Source organism: Nyctereutes procyonoides, unplaced genomic scaffold (assembly GCF_905146905.1).
Source record: "Nyctereutes procyonoides isolate TBG_1078 unplaced genomic scaffold, NYPRO_anot_genome, whole genome shotgun sequence".
In the NCBI taxonomy this organism is placed as follows: Eukaryota; Metazoa; Chordata; class Mammalia; order Carnivora; family Canidae; genus Nyctereutes; species Nyctereutes procyonoides.
The window spans coordinates 4,108,767-4,125,744 of record NW_026575155.1 but is presented as its reverse complement, the minus strand read 5'-3'; positions in this window follow the sequence as shown (position 1 = coordinate 4,125,744).

Sequence of the window (16,978 nt, the reverse complement as noted above, 5' to 3'; positions counted from 1 at the left end):
CTGAAAAAGTTTCTGAGGAAGCAGATGGAACTCAAGGAAGATCTGCAATCAGTCAGAGACTCAACAGACTGGCTGGGCTAGACCCCAGGCTACAGAATTCTCTCCATGATGTTCTCATTTTGGGCATCTCTGCTTGTCTCTGTCTTCTCAATTTCAGAAAAGTCTTTCAACATTGTTCTAACTTCACATATGGCTAGCCCTGTAGTTCCAGGGAGAGGATCCACATCACCTGAAGCTCTGGATTAGTACATCTGTACATATTTGTCTGGCTGGGTCCACTAACTGGGACCAGGCAAATGGGAAAAAATATGATGGTTTATATAATATTGCTTTATGTGAGCTTCATACAGTGGAAGCATAAGAGAATATCAGAAGTTATAAAACATATATGGCAGTCAAAAGCAATTACCATTTCAGACCACAATAATCTTCTATCCTTTACTCTTTTTTTTATTTTAAATACAACTTTATTCTGATTCTAAACCACTTTTTTCATATTTTACTGGTTATTATCTAATTTTATGTAGATACAAAAATTATAGACAAATGCACTGGAGTTAGTTACCTATAATTGAAAAAAATGCATATTTATCTTTTCTCCATAAATTATTGAGGAGGTCTTGTGATATAATTCAGAGTTTCACTTGCTTTAGGAGGATAAAATTCTTTTTTTACCAAAAGGTTCCCAAAGTCATTCTCTTTTTGTTGTGTGGCTAGTTTTTAACAAGGATGACATAATTAACCTGGCTGAAAGTTTTGGTGATTAAGAAGCAATGCCTTAAATCTTAAAAAGCATTGCTGTTGGCAGAAAATGCCAATCATATCTTTTGTCACAGAAATCCATCAAGGGTTGGATTTGGGACTTGACCAGGTCCCTCCTCAGTGGGCCCACCCTGTGTAAAGGACATCTTAATTCAGGCAGCTAAAGTACTACATTAGCAATATTCTATATTGCTATAGTGTATTTTGTTTTTTTTTTTTAACTTTACTGTGATTTTGCTATTTTCCACATAGTTTTCCCGAAGGGAGATTTTTCTCAGTAAGAAGTATTAATCGAGCTACTGAAGTGACAACGTAAACATACCTTTATTCATTCCCTAAGTTTGTTGAGAATTAGACCCAGATAAATATGGAACAATTGTTGTAAATACACAGATACAGTTATTTCCTTTCATGCTCAAATTTCATGAAGACAATAGTAGTAAAGCACAGACAATAACTTTTTTTAATCTTTGTCTTTTAAGATTGCAACACTAAGAATTTATGAGCTAAACATATTTTTCATGAAAACTCTATAAATTAAAACATGAACTATGACTATATTAACTGTATGAGGTAGAACGAGAGGTATTTGGTGTATTCCTACCACTGAACACTTGTGCCAGAGGAATTTGCCTGAACCAAGAATAATAGCTCCGCTGCAACATCTTAATTGTATGTCTGGCTACAGTTCAGACTTCCTGGTGTATATGACGCAAGCCCTCCCTCAGGCAATCCTGGTTTCCTGGCTAACCTGGGAAATGAATGCAGATGACTTAATAGATAATTGGCATTTTGTAGAAGGCACAGTGCCAAAGAACCAAGGCTTTCCCAGCCAGTTTTTACTACTCAAAACATCTTTGTATGACACCAACTGCCATTTGTCAAAGTTTTCTACTATGCACACAATTGCGCATATTTTGAGGAGAACATGTCATTTATTTTAACTTATTAAGATTGATTTGAAGACCATTGGAATATCTAAAGATATGTTTTATATATATATATATATATTCATAAATTTATGTGTTCATAAAACAGACCAAAAACTTAACATCTGCTTAAAACACTGGAAGTGACAGTTGTTGGATATAATGGAAGTCTTCCACTTGACTTAACTACTTTTCTTAGGCTTTTTCATTACCTTCCTAATATTTTTTATCTAATTTTAAATTATTAGGTAAATTAGAATAATTTTGATTATTATTTAATATTTTTTAAATTTCTCACAGTTGAAACCTATGCCAAACATCATAATAAGTAAACATAGAGAAATATTGTTTCTTACTCATTCATTAACCAACTTTTTGATATTCTAAATCAATGAAAATTATAAAATATAAACTCAATTTATATTTGTTCATTGAAAAAGTGAAAAATTCATTCTATAAATCTTATATATCTAACTGATGAAGCCTTGACCAAAAATACTATTTAACTTTAAAAAGTATTAGAGAGTAGTTGGTAAATGCACAAAACTAAGGGGAAAGATATTTTAAAATTCTGGGACCTACTCATCCTCTAAAAATAGAGGGAGAGACTTCATTCAGAAAATTTAACATTCTTTTATGACACTTCTGATTATTTCATCCTGGCTTTTTAATCTCATTCCTTCATTGATTGTCTTACTTATTTATCCATTTGTATTGAGGGCTTGCTCACTCCAGTCACTCCATGAGCCAGTCTGGGATTATTAAAGTAAATGAGATACACCCTTTGCCTGCTCAGATGGAGAGAATATCAGGGTTACTGGGAATAAAGAGATCAAAGTCTTATGAAGATATATTCTGTTAGTCAATGGCAATTACATGGAAGTCACCAGAAAGAAGTCCAGATATAGATGAAGAGGAAAGTTTAATATGTCTATGAAAACATTGTTACAGCTGTTGCTTCCTGGCACCAATTCTTTTCCGTTCTGCCCTCACTCAAGTTTCTGAACTTCTCCCTTGACTCCCAGACTATCCACCTGGTTTTTACTTCCTTCTCCTCTCCCTCAATTTTTCCTTTGTCAGCACATCTACTGTCTCCCTCTACCCAGTCTTTTCTGAAGACACTCTTATTCTTCACTTCTTATCTCAAATAAAAAGAATTGTTTGCTTGGTTCCTGGCTAATCTCTCTCCAGATATCACAGATCTTGTGCGTTTCCAGCTTGGTCCAGGCCTCATCCACCAATTACTCCCCAAGAACCAGAATATTTCATTTTTCCCTCTCTTTTCTTTGTGAGTGTACACATTTAATGCAACTCTATTTTATCATTAAAAAAATTCCTTGACTTTTCTCATCATATTCTTCCTCCCCTCATAGTCAAAATTATTCTAAATTTATGGTAACTTTTGTTCTTTTTTTCTTTCCATTCTCCCCTCCACCTGCTGCAGCCTGACTTCCACTCTCTACCCACTGCGGCAGTGGCACTGCTGATGGTAAGATTGTCAAAGCCAAAGAACACATTTCCGTGTTTTTGTCAGGCAACATTTAATACTTACAAATAATAATTCTCTTCTAAAATGCCTCTTGGTTCTTTTTTTTTTCCTTTTATTCATTCACACCATCCCTTCCTGGTCTCCATCAACAGGCTTCATTCCCCCCAACAGGTTCTTAATATTATTTTATTATATTTTGTTTGATTGGAGCCTTTTCTCTTTTCAGCTATATCAATTATTTCAAATGCACCAACAGATTAACAATTCCCAGACTCTTTCATTACCCAGACTATTTTCCTGAGCTTCAGATCCCTGTTTGTATCAGCCTCCAAGATGTGCCCATCACATGCTTCATACATTATCAACTCGACCTACATATAACTGAAGTAACTGTTATTTCTTGCATTCTGCTTGTCCTATTGTGTCTCCTAACTTGTCGGGTAACACCACCACCCACTAAATTACACAGGACAGATATCTTATGACTTCCTGGATTTCTTTTCTTTTCCATCATCTCTAATTTAATCAATTCATAATCCCTGCCATGCCTTCATTCTCAATATGTCTTGCAGCTGTTTCCGCCTCCAGCTCCATGGCTATTCTCAGGTGGGTCTTTGAAATCTATCACATGCACTATTGCATAAGTGCTTCAATTACCAAGTCCTTGGTTCTAGCCTTCTCTTTTAAACCCTTTATTCATAAAAGTCAGATCAATCTTTCACTTAAAAAATAAAAACGAAATCATGTTATCTTCCAGCTTAAAATCTTCCAGATCTCATCCTGGAAAGTAGGATAAAGTGCAACCTACCTGTCAAATGGCAGGAAGTGCCCAGTTACCTGACCTCTGCTTACCTCTCCACTTAATTTCTTTAAGACTTCCCCATATGAACTTTTTATTCCAGCCAATAACAACATGTTATCACCTAATATAATGCAACTAGATATGTGTCATAGCATCACAACGGGAGATCCAGAGACTTACTACCTCTATATCTTGATGGCATTTATTCCTCCTTAATTAAATCACAGACCTATCTTGGTCTCACACAACCTACAAACTAAATTGTGCAGCTCATCGCCAGTGATACAATTCATATATTATAGTTGAAGAAACAGGGAAAATAAAATAATATACAATTGGTTGATATGAATAAATACAAACAAAGCAAGTAAGAAATGTGGTTTCTAGCTAAGATCACTCTAATCATGGTCTTGACACTTCCATCTGCAGGGATCAAGATGGGACTCCAGAACTCTGTCTTGGGAAGAATCCTGACTTTCTTCCCATATCCCTCCAAATTTCATAAACCTAACTGGTCTGATAGTCAACTGGGACAAATCACCAGATGTTCTTTATCACTGTGTACATCAGATGCCTCTAGAAGCCTAAGATTTTCAGGTTCTCCTCCCTCATCAAAACCCATATTTTCCTTTGACTATACTCTGTTTATACACATTCCTACCCCCTCAAAGTCTTATGTTCCTTTACCTTTCCTTTTTTCTCTGAAATTGCCCTCAAACTTCATGCTCTAACCAGAGCCTGGCTCTCCCTGGAGGACATTGACTTCACAGATCTCTTGTGCCACTACCTTACAAATTCTGGTGGGGAGGGGTCCTACATACCAATCACCCATCTCTACTCTAGAAGTCACTTCTCCCCTTCTCTGCTTTATTTATCACCAAAGTATTTATTGAAAGCTAATGTATTAGACTCAGATATCCTTCATTGTCCAAATATATTTAATAAATCCAAATATATTTGATCTGTCAACTTGTGTAGAAATGCTATAGTTTACTGTGTTTTGGCTAGACAGTTCAGTTAGTAAAGGAATCATCTAAAGATTAAAAAAATAATAAAATCAAGTAAGGACAGCTCCTGGATTCAGACTAGGAGAGTCTGGAATTAGTATAGTGAGTTTGGATAGAGAAGGATATTTGTATTTCCTCAGTCAACTGCAAGTTCCAAGATGGAGTAACTATGATTATCTGTTGTATCTCAGGGTCTAGAAATACCTAAGAAAGAATCAACCCTCATTAATACTTGTTTTTTTACATTAATGAATACAAAAATATTTGTGAGCAAATATCAATTTTTTTTCCCTTTCTGATCAATTGGCTATAAGGAATTCTCATTGAGATCATAGAGGCTGAGGGAACAATGCCACTGCTACAGAGGCAAGCTCCCTAGAGACATGAGTCTAATAGTGTCTTAAATGATTTGTGTTCTGAGAAATCCTTTGAATCTCTTTCCTGTTCTTTATTTCCATTTGGCCAAATTCCTTGGTATTGGAGATATCAGGTTGTGCTGAACCCATGTGTACAATCTCTGCCATGGCCCAATGGCAATCCCGGAGTTATCTGTAAACGAAAATAATTGGTCTCTGACAAGGGGATGGCTTTACATCTAATTCTGAGGTTTTCCACTCTTATTCCTTCAAGGCTTTCCGTAAACCTACATAATACCTGATCCACTTGGTCATAAAGGCCATGTGCTATAGCAAGTCTTCCTCACTCATCAGATCCAATAAGCTGATGTTATCAGTTTAGTGGGCCAGTGTGGTATTCTGCAGAAAAATGAGACAAATTCCCTAAGGAATAATTCGAACAGACTCAAGATTTGATATAACTCTGAAGTAAGATTCTGAAAATGTTTTACTCTCCTTCCCAAGTGAAAGCAAGTGTCTTTAGTTATTCCCTATTTATCAGAATAGAGAAAATGCATTTATCAGATTCCAGGGACTACATTAAATCGCTCCAGAAAAGAGAGCACTTCAAAATCAGTGGCTCCAAAGGAGTCATCCCTATTGAGGTTTATGATAACTCATTTTTATCTCTTAAGATCTACCTTACCATAAAAGATCAAATTGGTGAGATAATGAAATCTGATCAAAATTAACAAGTCTACATATCTTTTGTCTCTATTTATATGACAATAATGTTTCTGATGCCCTCAGTAATATGTTTTACTTAGCTGGTTTTACAAGAAGAAGGGGATCCAAAATTACTAATTAATCTCTCTTATAGAATTACTCTTACTTCCCTTGCCAGAGAATCAATGCAGGAATCATGTCAGTTGGCATATATGTCTATTCCAGGTACAATCTCCAAATCTTGGAAAATAAGGAGAACATGGGCTTTAGATTCTTCTTCTGCTTCCTCTTGGGCCCATTGTGAAATAGATTTAGAACAAATATCCATTTATCACTTGGCTTTCATAAGTCCTCACTTTGCCTGGCATACTGAGTCTTCAGAGTTCAGTTTTAGCTCATAGACACTGTCTAATAATTTACATATGGTCTGGTTATTTCTCTTTCTTCAGAGCACCTTTTAGATTGGTAAATAGCCATAGATTTCTTTTGGGAAGACCAGGGGTAAGATTTTAAACACCTACTTATGGCATTATCACAGAGTTCCTCCACATGGCACTTAGCCTGCCACAATTCAAGGAGATCTAGGTTTAGGAATTAACTCAAGTGAAATTAAATAAGAGGCCATAATTCTATTATGTTGAATTAGTCCTCTCTAAGCAATGCTAGATTTTTTTTTCTACCCATAGTAGAATTGCATCTTTATTGGACTGGGCTCTATTTCATGTCCAGGGGTCCTATGATCAATTAACTACCTCCAAAGACCTTTCAGGTCAAATCATTCTGGTTATCACTCCAGCCTTGCTCTCTTTTGTAGGATAAGTATGATTGAATGATATTACCTGGATCATGCCACCCTGCAGCATCCTTGGTCAATTGACCTTCTTAATCTCTCGTTTGTTTGTTTGTTTGTTTTTAATCACTACATACCTTTTCAAGGCCTATGGAATTGTCCTTTACCATTGTAATTTTTAATTTAGTGATGAAGGGGGTACTCTCAACTGTCTCACGGACACAGTTAGGAATCATTTATGACAAATTCACTGTAACCTTCCCCAGAGACAACAAAAAATCCAGGCTTCAGGAAACAAAATGAAAAAGCAACCAGAACCCTTCTCAGCTGCCAAAGCCAGTATCTTGCCTCACAATTTTGGGTAAGTGCAACCATTTTAATGAATTCACCCAGTACAAAAATTATGTTTCTCCATTTCTAGTCTAGCATTTATAAAACCATTCTCACCCATATTATTCAAATTTGTTTGCTTGTTTTTCTGAAATGATCTGAAAAAGACAAACAAACAAACAAACAAACAAAAAAAACACCTTGCCAAGAACTTTTCTCTGTAGGTCTGAATACTTATTTCTCCCAGAGCTTGCTGACCTGGTTAAAGATATGAGAGCAATGATAGCTGGTGGGGATGAAGCGTCGAGAGAAATGACACCCCCTTTCAAGATACTATTCCAGACGAGCTTATAATTAATGCCTTTAAGCATGGCAGGACCAGCTTTTTCACAAAGGGCAGGAAAGTCTGCTTCTGCTGACAGATTTGATAGGGCTTCAGTACCTGGGTTTAATAAGTCATCTAAATATTCCCAAAACACTATTCTTCTTTTTAAGGTTTCCCACTTGCCCAATAATCACCTAACATAATGAATTCAATTTATGTTATAACTGAGTAATAAGCAGAATGAGACTCAAGTTAATTTTTTGCTACACTAGCCTTGAGACCTAAAGAAGTTAGAATATTCTTTAAGTCAATCTCAGAAAACTTTACATTCTCTGATAATGCCTTGAGTCAAGAATTTCAAATGTTGACTTTATCACTTTCTGTCTTTAAATTCCCTATTATAGCTTAAAGGCATTCTATTGCTCTTGATCCCAGTAATGGTCTGTCCTAATAGTAACTTGATTCAACAATATCTTGTCTTAATTTGGCATCTCATACCAGTCCTATCTTCCAAGAGTTAAGCGGCTTCTCACCGCCTTAATCTGCAAGTAGTTCATGGAGACATTCCTAAATTCCTGTCTTCTTGAAGGTCTGTTGTACTTAACCAATTCTGGTATCAATTATGAAGTTGGTCAGTGTTGAATTTTTGACAATAGAATCTCCTTTAGGTGATTTAAATAGACATACATTTGATACAAAGACTTAGGAATTAACAAAGCTGTTGGAAGGGCTAGAGAAGGCATTAAGATAAGTTCCTAGAAATAAAACCCCAGCCACTAGTCATTCAAGTTCTGTTGAGTTTGCCTTTTCATTCACTGGTTAAGAAGCTGACAATCGGGAAGCTGCCACAGCCCCCATTTTTAAGCCACACTATGTCTGTCATGTTTGACAAAGCCATTGCTCCTCCTATAGTTAGGTGATGAATCAAAAAGCCAATAAATATTTCTCCGATTGAGTTACTTCACTCAGCATAATACCCTCCAGTTCCATCCACGTCAAAACATTATATGGTCTCATTCATTTGGGGAATATAAATAATAGTGAAAGGGAATAGAGGGGAAGGGAGAAGAAATGGGTAGGAAATATCAGAAAGGGAGACAGAACATGGAAGACTCCTAACTCTGGGAAATGATCTAGGGGTGGTGGAAGGGGAAGAGGGCAGGGAGTGGGGGTGACTGGTTGGCAGGCACTGAGGGGGGCACTTGACGGGATTTATTCTGTATGTTGGCAAATTGAACACCAATAAAAAATAAATTTATTATTAAAAAGAAATAAAAGATTTGTGTGGAATCAGAAAAGACCCCCCCCCAAAAAAAAGCCGATAAATATGCCATCTCTGCCATGATGTGAATCACTAATGGATATATTACACCATGACTGTCTGAGTGATTCAGTTCCTAATCTAAATCTCATAGGAGTGTGTCTGAAAGGTAGAATCAAAATCAGATTCTAAACTATCTACTAGTGAAGATCATTTGGCCTTCTATCTTTTACATCCTATAAACCCTTGAAATGGATATTAACAAAGCCAATCAAAGAATCCATAACAAATTTTAACACAATTTTTGGGCCATTGCTTACTGTTGTGAGGGAATATTATATTCCCTACTCTTCCCATATCCTCACCTCCAGTTATGATAATAAAATGTTCTAGTTCCTGGCATTTACTCCTTTGCTAGATCACAATTTTTATATCTCATTGAAACAGTTTTATTAATGACCTAACCTAATAATATTACATTGTATCAGTTCTCATCCCTCTTGTTATCCCAGCAGCCATTTTCTATTTTCCAACATCAACAATTAATGCCCTTGGTTCTAACTACTTTGTCATTGAAGTGATGCTGGGATGCCAGTGGAGAAGAAAGGATGGGTGAAGATGCAGAGGAATACGGAGTTGGAATAAATTGGGTGTTGTTCTTGTTTAGCATCTGTTTGCCAAATAAATTTAAAACATTATCTACTAAGAATGAGAAAAATAGAAATGAGTCCTAGGGTGTGGAGATAATAAGTCTCAGAACATTGTGACAGGTATTTCTAATGACTGCTCACTTTTTCAGTTTTCCTTCTGACATACTTTTGTTTCACTTTCCCTGATACACAGACTCCTGAGGTCTGGTGATGAAGCAGAGACTTCATAAGTCTGGTCATCAGATCCACCCCCCACTCACATGAAGTAGCTTGAAATCTATAGCATTTGTTATTTCAAGCCAATAATGTTTGAGGATTACATTTCCTGAAGCAAAACAAAGCCTTGTCTATCTTTTTTAGACAATAACTCAGCTAATTCCCCCAGAAATTCAATAGAATTGCTGAGAAAAATAGCAAACTCTGTTGTGTTTTTTTTTAATTATGAGAATTGATCTCATTACTTTTTACTGATGGTTTCTTCTTTCTTTCTTTCTTTCTTTCTTTCTTTCTTTCTTTCTTTCTTTCTTTCTTTCTTTCTTCCTTCCTTCCTTCCTTCCTTCCTTCTTCTTTCCTTTCTTTCTTTCTTTCTTTCTTTCTTTCTTTCTTTCTTTGTCTTTTTCAACCCTTTTCCCTATTATAGAAATGCTTGAAAGCCAAGGTATGCAAAGGAAGAATATACTTGTAAGATATTGCAAAAATCTAAGGAAGCAAGAAATTTTAAGTCCTTAGTAAAATCATTGTTAAAACGATTGGCTGAAATTGAGGATATGAAGAAATAAGGCCAAGGAAAATCTAAAAGATGGGGAGAAATATATTTATAAAAGAAATGAAAATCATAATGGAAATGAAGATCTAGTTCAATAGAGGAAAAGAACTTTGTGGTACCAGATATGGAATGAAAGCAGCTCAGGTGATGGTGATATCTAAGGGATGACTGCACAGGGAAGCAATAAAATGATGTAGAGTGAGACATGTTGAAATGGAGGGACTGTGTGCAATTTGAGGAGATGTGGATGGGGCATGTCATTAACATGAACATTGGTATTACCCATTGTGATAGCAGTAAACACTCTGGAGAGTGCATGTGGGCACATTAGATTACACTCTGCAAAACACTGAACTTGTGATTTTCCTGAATTATATTTCCTATTTTGCACTCAACTCTTTCATTTGACTTCCAAGAAAAATGAGATCAAAATCTTACATTTCATAATCAATGTTTGGTCATGAGGTTATCTCATTAAAGTTCCATGTGTTTAAAAATGTAAAAAATAGAACTTTTTCTGCACTTTTGTCCTCCTCTAAACTCTTCACTTTTAAAAATAGCTTGATCCTAAATACCAGTGTGCTTTTTAAATTTGCATATACTTTAAAAAATGTTGATTAGAAAAATAGTATTTTCCCTCAATACTATCCTAGAACATGTCTACATACCTCAAATACAACAAATGAAGTATGACATACGTGCTTTTAAAAGTTATATGGCTCTATTTGATATTAATAATGATGTTTTGTTTTTGAAGTGGAAACATATCTGAATATGTGACAACTCTTTAATGGAATGATCTGTAACCAGCCACAAACATAAATCTAAATTAGTACAGAAATGGTTTGCCTACAAATGGGTCCAACTGGAAACCATTGCTAATAGAATTATTATTTCATTCCTCAGTTCCCACTTGCTACTCTGCCTTTCATATGAGCAGGTCCTTTTCAGGATTTGAAACCACTCACCTCTATTATAATATGTTATGCTTTTTAACTTTTCACAAAGGAGAAAGATGATGCTATTAATCCCAATTAAGAGAATTCTCTCTCTGTATCCCTATTTTATAAGTTTAGACACTAATATTTTTATTTTGCTTATAAATTGGAATGTTTGTATTTATGTTTATTTGTAAGCCAGTTCATAAACTGTAGACAGGATCCATTCATTGAAGCTATTTCTTGAGAGTGTAGAAATAGATTGTCACTCAGAGACTGTGTTTGCATTCCTCTCTCTTCCCATCAGCAAACTCTTATCTCTGAAGTCCAAGAGGAAATGACATGGAGTGAGTGAGTGGTGGCAATTTAACTTATGTGATGATGGGCTAGGAAGGAAAATGAGTCCTTGGCTGCTGTACCTATGAAGTAAAAAAAAAAAAAAAAAAAAAAAAAAAAAAAAAAAACTATAACTTTTTTTCTAGATATCAGGAAGGAAAAAGAAAGACAAGCATTTCAATGCCAGAGATAAGCTACATAAGTGGATTATTTGAGGAGAGCGATCCCCTGATCTTAGCCCTTTGGTTCTCATGAGAAGGCACAATGCACTGTAACTTTCTGAATCTAATTGTCCTGTTTTCTTAACTAAGATGGTTATAGCTGTCTATCACAGCACACTGTCTTGTAATCAATTCATTTGCACTTGAACTGATGGAAGGGGAACTTATTGCAACAGGAAGATCTTAGTAGTAGAAAGAAAAGTGCTAAAATGAACTCACATGAATGCATAGAAACAAAGTGATAGAAGGTGAAAAATAATGAAAATGTCAGCAATGTGACAAAAATGGAGATTTTTAGCACAGATATATGGGCAGGTTGAAGCAGAGTTTTCTAGTTCATTTTGTAAGAATGGTGAGGAGAAATTAGAAAGCCTGTGTCAGTATTACATCAAAGACATTCCATCAATCAGTTTTTTATTTCAGTCGATCAATGAAATAGTTAATTTAAGAAAATTCATTTTAACAGTGAAATCAATAAACATTTGATTAAATGCTTGACTCTTTAAATGTCATATAGTACATCCTATAAGAAATTGGTAGAACAGAAAAATGTCATGCAGAGAGAGAATTAACATAACATGATGAAAATCACCAACATTAAGTAACTAACAAAGCCTTCTATCCTAGAGGAGAAGAAAAAAAGATGAGTTCCAAGGCTGTTGTTTATTAAGAAACTCTGAGCAGTAACATCCAGTTTAACACTTTAATTATAGCTAATGTCAAGAAATGCAACAGGAAAAACTAATTAAACTAAATATTTCATTTATTTCAGAAAGACATGTCAGTATAACTTCGTCTATTATTCACTCAAGATGTGCAGAGGAAACAGAGCCTACAGTCTAACTAAGACAAAGACTAAATATTATCATCTCCATCCATGGCTTTTGTCCTTTCAAGAATAAATTTGCTCAAAAATCCCTAGCTCTGGAATTCCTCACTTCAGGCAAGTAAAGGTAAAAGCCTGGAAGAGCTAAATGCTACAAGTCCCTATGCATAAAAGGAAAAGGCAAGCTGATAATTGTTTACACAGTGAAAAATGCACATCTTCTGACATGTGCTTAAGGAGGAATAATAGCAGGTTGTTTGTGCTCGTGGCTAACTCTCTAAGCTCCAAAGAAGAATATGCATCCTATTTAGGGTAGCCATCGTGCCATTTTACTTATGCATTCTAGAACAGTGATTTCCTAACTCTATGTGCATAGTAGGTATGGGCTAAGGCCCAAGATGGGATTTTGTATTTCCAACCAGCTCCCAGATGACAGCACTGCTATTGGTCCATGAAACTCTTCACATAAACTGAGGCTCTAATGTAAACTACATAAGATAGAAGAAGGTGAAGCCTAGAAGTCACATTTAGTGACATGTTGTACAACTTCTCATTTTATAGAGGTGAAGAAATGGAATCTCAGAGCAACAAAATAACATAATTTTCACAATTCTTTATTAATCGGCAAAATTAAAATAAAAACTCCTGACTCATACTCAAGTGTTCTTTCCCATGAATAGAAACCCCATTGAGGGATCCCTGGGTGGTGCAGCGGTTTAGCGCCTGCCTTTGGCCCAGGGCGTGATCCTGGAGACCCAGGATCGAATCCCACGTCGGGCTCCCGGTGCATGGAGCCTGTTTCTCCCTCTGCCTATGTCTCTGCCTCTCTCTCTCTCTCTCTCTGTGTGACTATCATAAATAAATAAAAATTAAAATAATAATAATAGTAATAAAATAAAAATAAATTAAAAAAAACCATAGAATCTTAGTCCTCTGCACACTATGGGATAGGACCCACATCAGGGACTTTTTAATTTAAAATATTATGATGTCAATTTTGAAAGTAAATTTGAAACATCCTTTTAACATAGTGTTCCCTTTATGAGTATTTTAAATTTCTTATCTCTCGATTCTAGTTTCCGTCTATTGAACGTTTACATTCAGAACAAAGCTCACCTAAAATAGCAAATAGTCTTTTACCAGGACATATGTCTTTGTAAGATATGCAGGCCAATTTGCAAGGGCATGGATGGAGATAGAGAGTATAATGCTAAATGAAATAAGTCAGAGAAAGACAAACACCGTATGACTTCACTCAAATGTGGAATTAAAAAAAAAAGAGCAAAGGAAAAAAAAAGAACGACAAGCAAATAAGTGAATTCTTAACTATAGAGAACAAACTGATGGTTATCAGAAGGGAAGTTTGGTGGTGGGAAACAGATGATGAGGATCAAGGAGTGCACCTGTTGTGATAAGCACAGGGTGTTGTATGGGAGTGCTGAATCACTATATTGTACACCTGAAACTGATATTACAGTGTGTGTTAACCATTCTGGAATTAAAAAACAAAAGGCCACATATGAAATACCTTAAAAATATCTCTGCACAAGTCAAGGGAAGCTATGAAACTGCTTACCTTAAACCCTCATTCAGTCACGCACTCATTTAACCAGCGATTACTGAGCAATGAGTTAGGCAATATTTCCAAAGAAGTATAAAGCATGACACCTGCTCTCTCAGAGCTTTTAATCCAGTGGAGGAAATCAGATATGGATGCAAGAAAGAGTAAATAAATAAAGAGTAAATAATATTTGTGGTATAGCTTACAAAGTTCAGAGCAGATATAGGAGTGAATTTGAGAGATTTCAGAAAGTAAACTAAATAAAACTTAAATTGGGTCATGAAGGAACGTGTAGACATACAGGAGGCAAGGGACTGCGGTGGACAAAATGCCACCTTGCAGGAAAATACACAGTCAGGATGAAATGGAGAAAGGCTGCTAAAACAGAGAGTGGAAGCAAAGGTGGAATGCCTGAGCTCCACATGCCCTTCTCCTTTCTCTTATCGCACATATGGACCAATTGGCAGTCAGAGAGGCAAAGGCATCTTACTGCTTACAGTGTCTATAGGGTCTCTGAGCAAGGAGGAAAGCTGATGAGTGCCCTTCAACATACTGCTTTATGACCCCACATATGATCTGTCTTTGGTGAATGTTTTCATGTGCTCTTGGGAAGATTGCATGCTCTGCACTGGCTGGATGTATTATTATATAAATAAAAATTTAAATATTCAATCAAATCAAGTTGCTGGATGATATTACCCAAATCTGCTGTAGCCATACTGTTTTTAGTATATTTGTGCTATCAGTTATTGAGAGGGGAGTGCTCATATCTCTAACTTGATTTGTGGGTTTATTTCTAATTTATTTCAGGAAGTTTGGGCTCCATTTATTTGAAATTCTGCTAATAGGTGCCTACATGTTTAGAGCTGTTCTGTCTTCTTGGTGAATTGACCATTAGGAAATGACTCTGTTTCTGGTAATACTTTAAGATCACTTTGCTAGGTATTAATATAACCATTCCAGATTTCTTATAATTAGTATATTCATGGTGTATCTTTCCATTTTGTCACCTCTAGCCAATGTGTGTCTATTTTTAAACAGTCTGATTCCTTGTCTGTGAGCATTATTTTCATTTGAAGATCAAGAACAAATTTCTCCTCCCCCTACAAGTCTTCCTGAATTAGTTTGTCCAGCTGGCTCAAGCTGTAATTTAGACTAGCTTTCAAGAGGATTTTGTTATTCTTTTTTGTTATTTTTATTTGTTTGTTTGTTACTCTTAGGTCAGCACTTGTCAGAGTACATTCTTATACTTTATTCTTTTTGGATAAACATTTTCTGATCAATGATGAATACATTCTTTCTTGCTCCAGAGCTGTATGTTATCTGTTTATACACAGATTCTCTCTTTCTTGTGACTTGAAGTAGTCTAAGGGAAACTCTTTCCTTAAAATTTTGTTTTTTTATGCAGTTGGTCCATCACCTGATCAATAAGTGCCTTTAAGATACATGCCAAGTAATTAGATTGCATGCTTAGCCTTGACAATGTGGAATAATTCATTAGATTAATTTAGCATTTTTGTAAATATAAGTGAATTCTAGACTTTCAGGAAAAAAAATTCAAGGCCTTATCAAAAGATTACCTGAATTTTATCTATGGTTTCTCATGATTTTCTTCCTTTGCTTTCTAATTCCTGTCTCTTTCGTACAAAACTGATTCATTTCCCTCCTCCTTAATTAGCCTCTCCCTTCATGGGTTTTACTCAGTGACTCATATAATACTTAAATCCCTCCCCCAAATGCCAAACCCTCCCTAATTCCTTCTCCCTCGGATTTGTATTTTGCTTCCTTCACCTTTGTTGATACTCCCAACATGAATTATTAGTTAATTAGACTTGAGGTGACCAACCCTACCTTGCACCTCAGCCCCATCGGGCCAGCCTGTTTCCTTAGCAGGCCTACCACCCACTGTGGGTAGTGTAAGTCTCATTTTTTGTTTTCTGGTTTTAAAAATAGATATATAGAGAAGCAATCTTGTGACCTTGCTAAGCAGACTTTTATAAAGATGACATTAAAACTCTGTTCTTGTGAGAAGAGAATCAAAAGGCTAGCTCACACGGTTAGGACACTGTTGTAGGGAGGCATTGAGTGTCAAGTCTGAGTGACTAAATTGTCTTCATTTAACACCAAGACCAACCTTGCCCAACAATTACATCACTCTGGGTTCAAATGTTGGTGGATTAACTCCAAGAAAATTATTTCACTCCTTGTGACTCATCAGGCTCATTCAAAAAAATGAGAATGAAACTATCTTACAGATATGCTGTTAAGCTTAAATGTGATGTATGTATGTATTATATATAAAGCATGTAGCAATGTCGCTATAGTGGTAGAGAGAATATAAGCAATAGTTGCACTACTAATAAATTCTACTTCTTTTCTTTTCAAGTAAGCAGGCATATTTAGGTACATCCAGAGGGTCAGCTGTGCAGTTCTGCCAGAGGATAATCAGAAGGGCATGTTTCAAAGAACTGAACTCATTCCAAGGAAAAAGTAGGGTATTGTCATGATATCTGTCCAAAGGAAAGTATCCTTGTATGAGAATTAGTATTTTTAGTCCACTATTTGTAACCCACCTCCCCTTACCAGTCCTCCATTTAAGCCAATTCTTTTTTTTTTTATTTTTTTAAATTTAATTATGATAGTCACAGAGAGAGAGAGCGGGGGGGGGGGGGGAGGGAGAGGGAGAGGCAGAGACATAGGCAGAGGGAGAAACAGGCTCCATGCACCGGGAGCCCGACGTGGGATTCGATCCCAGGTCTCCAGGATCGCGCCCCAGGCCAAAGGCAGGCGCTAAACCGATGCGCCACCCAGGGATCCCTTAAGCCAATTCTTTAGGGAGAGAGAGCAACAGGGGAAAAGACGGTCATCCCACTAAATATCTGCACTGGTATAAAAAAAAAAAAAACTGCTTTGGAACCCCTGTA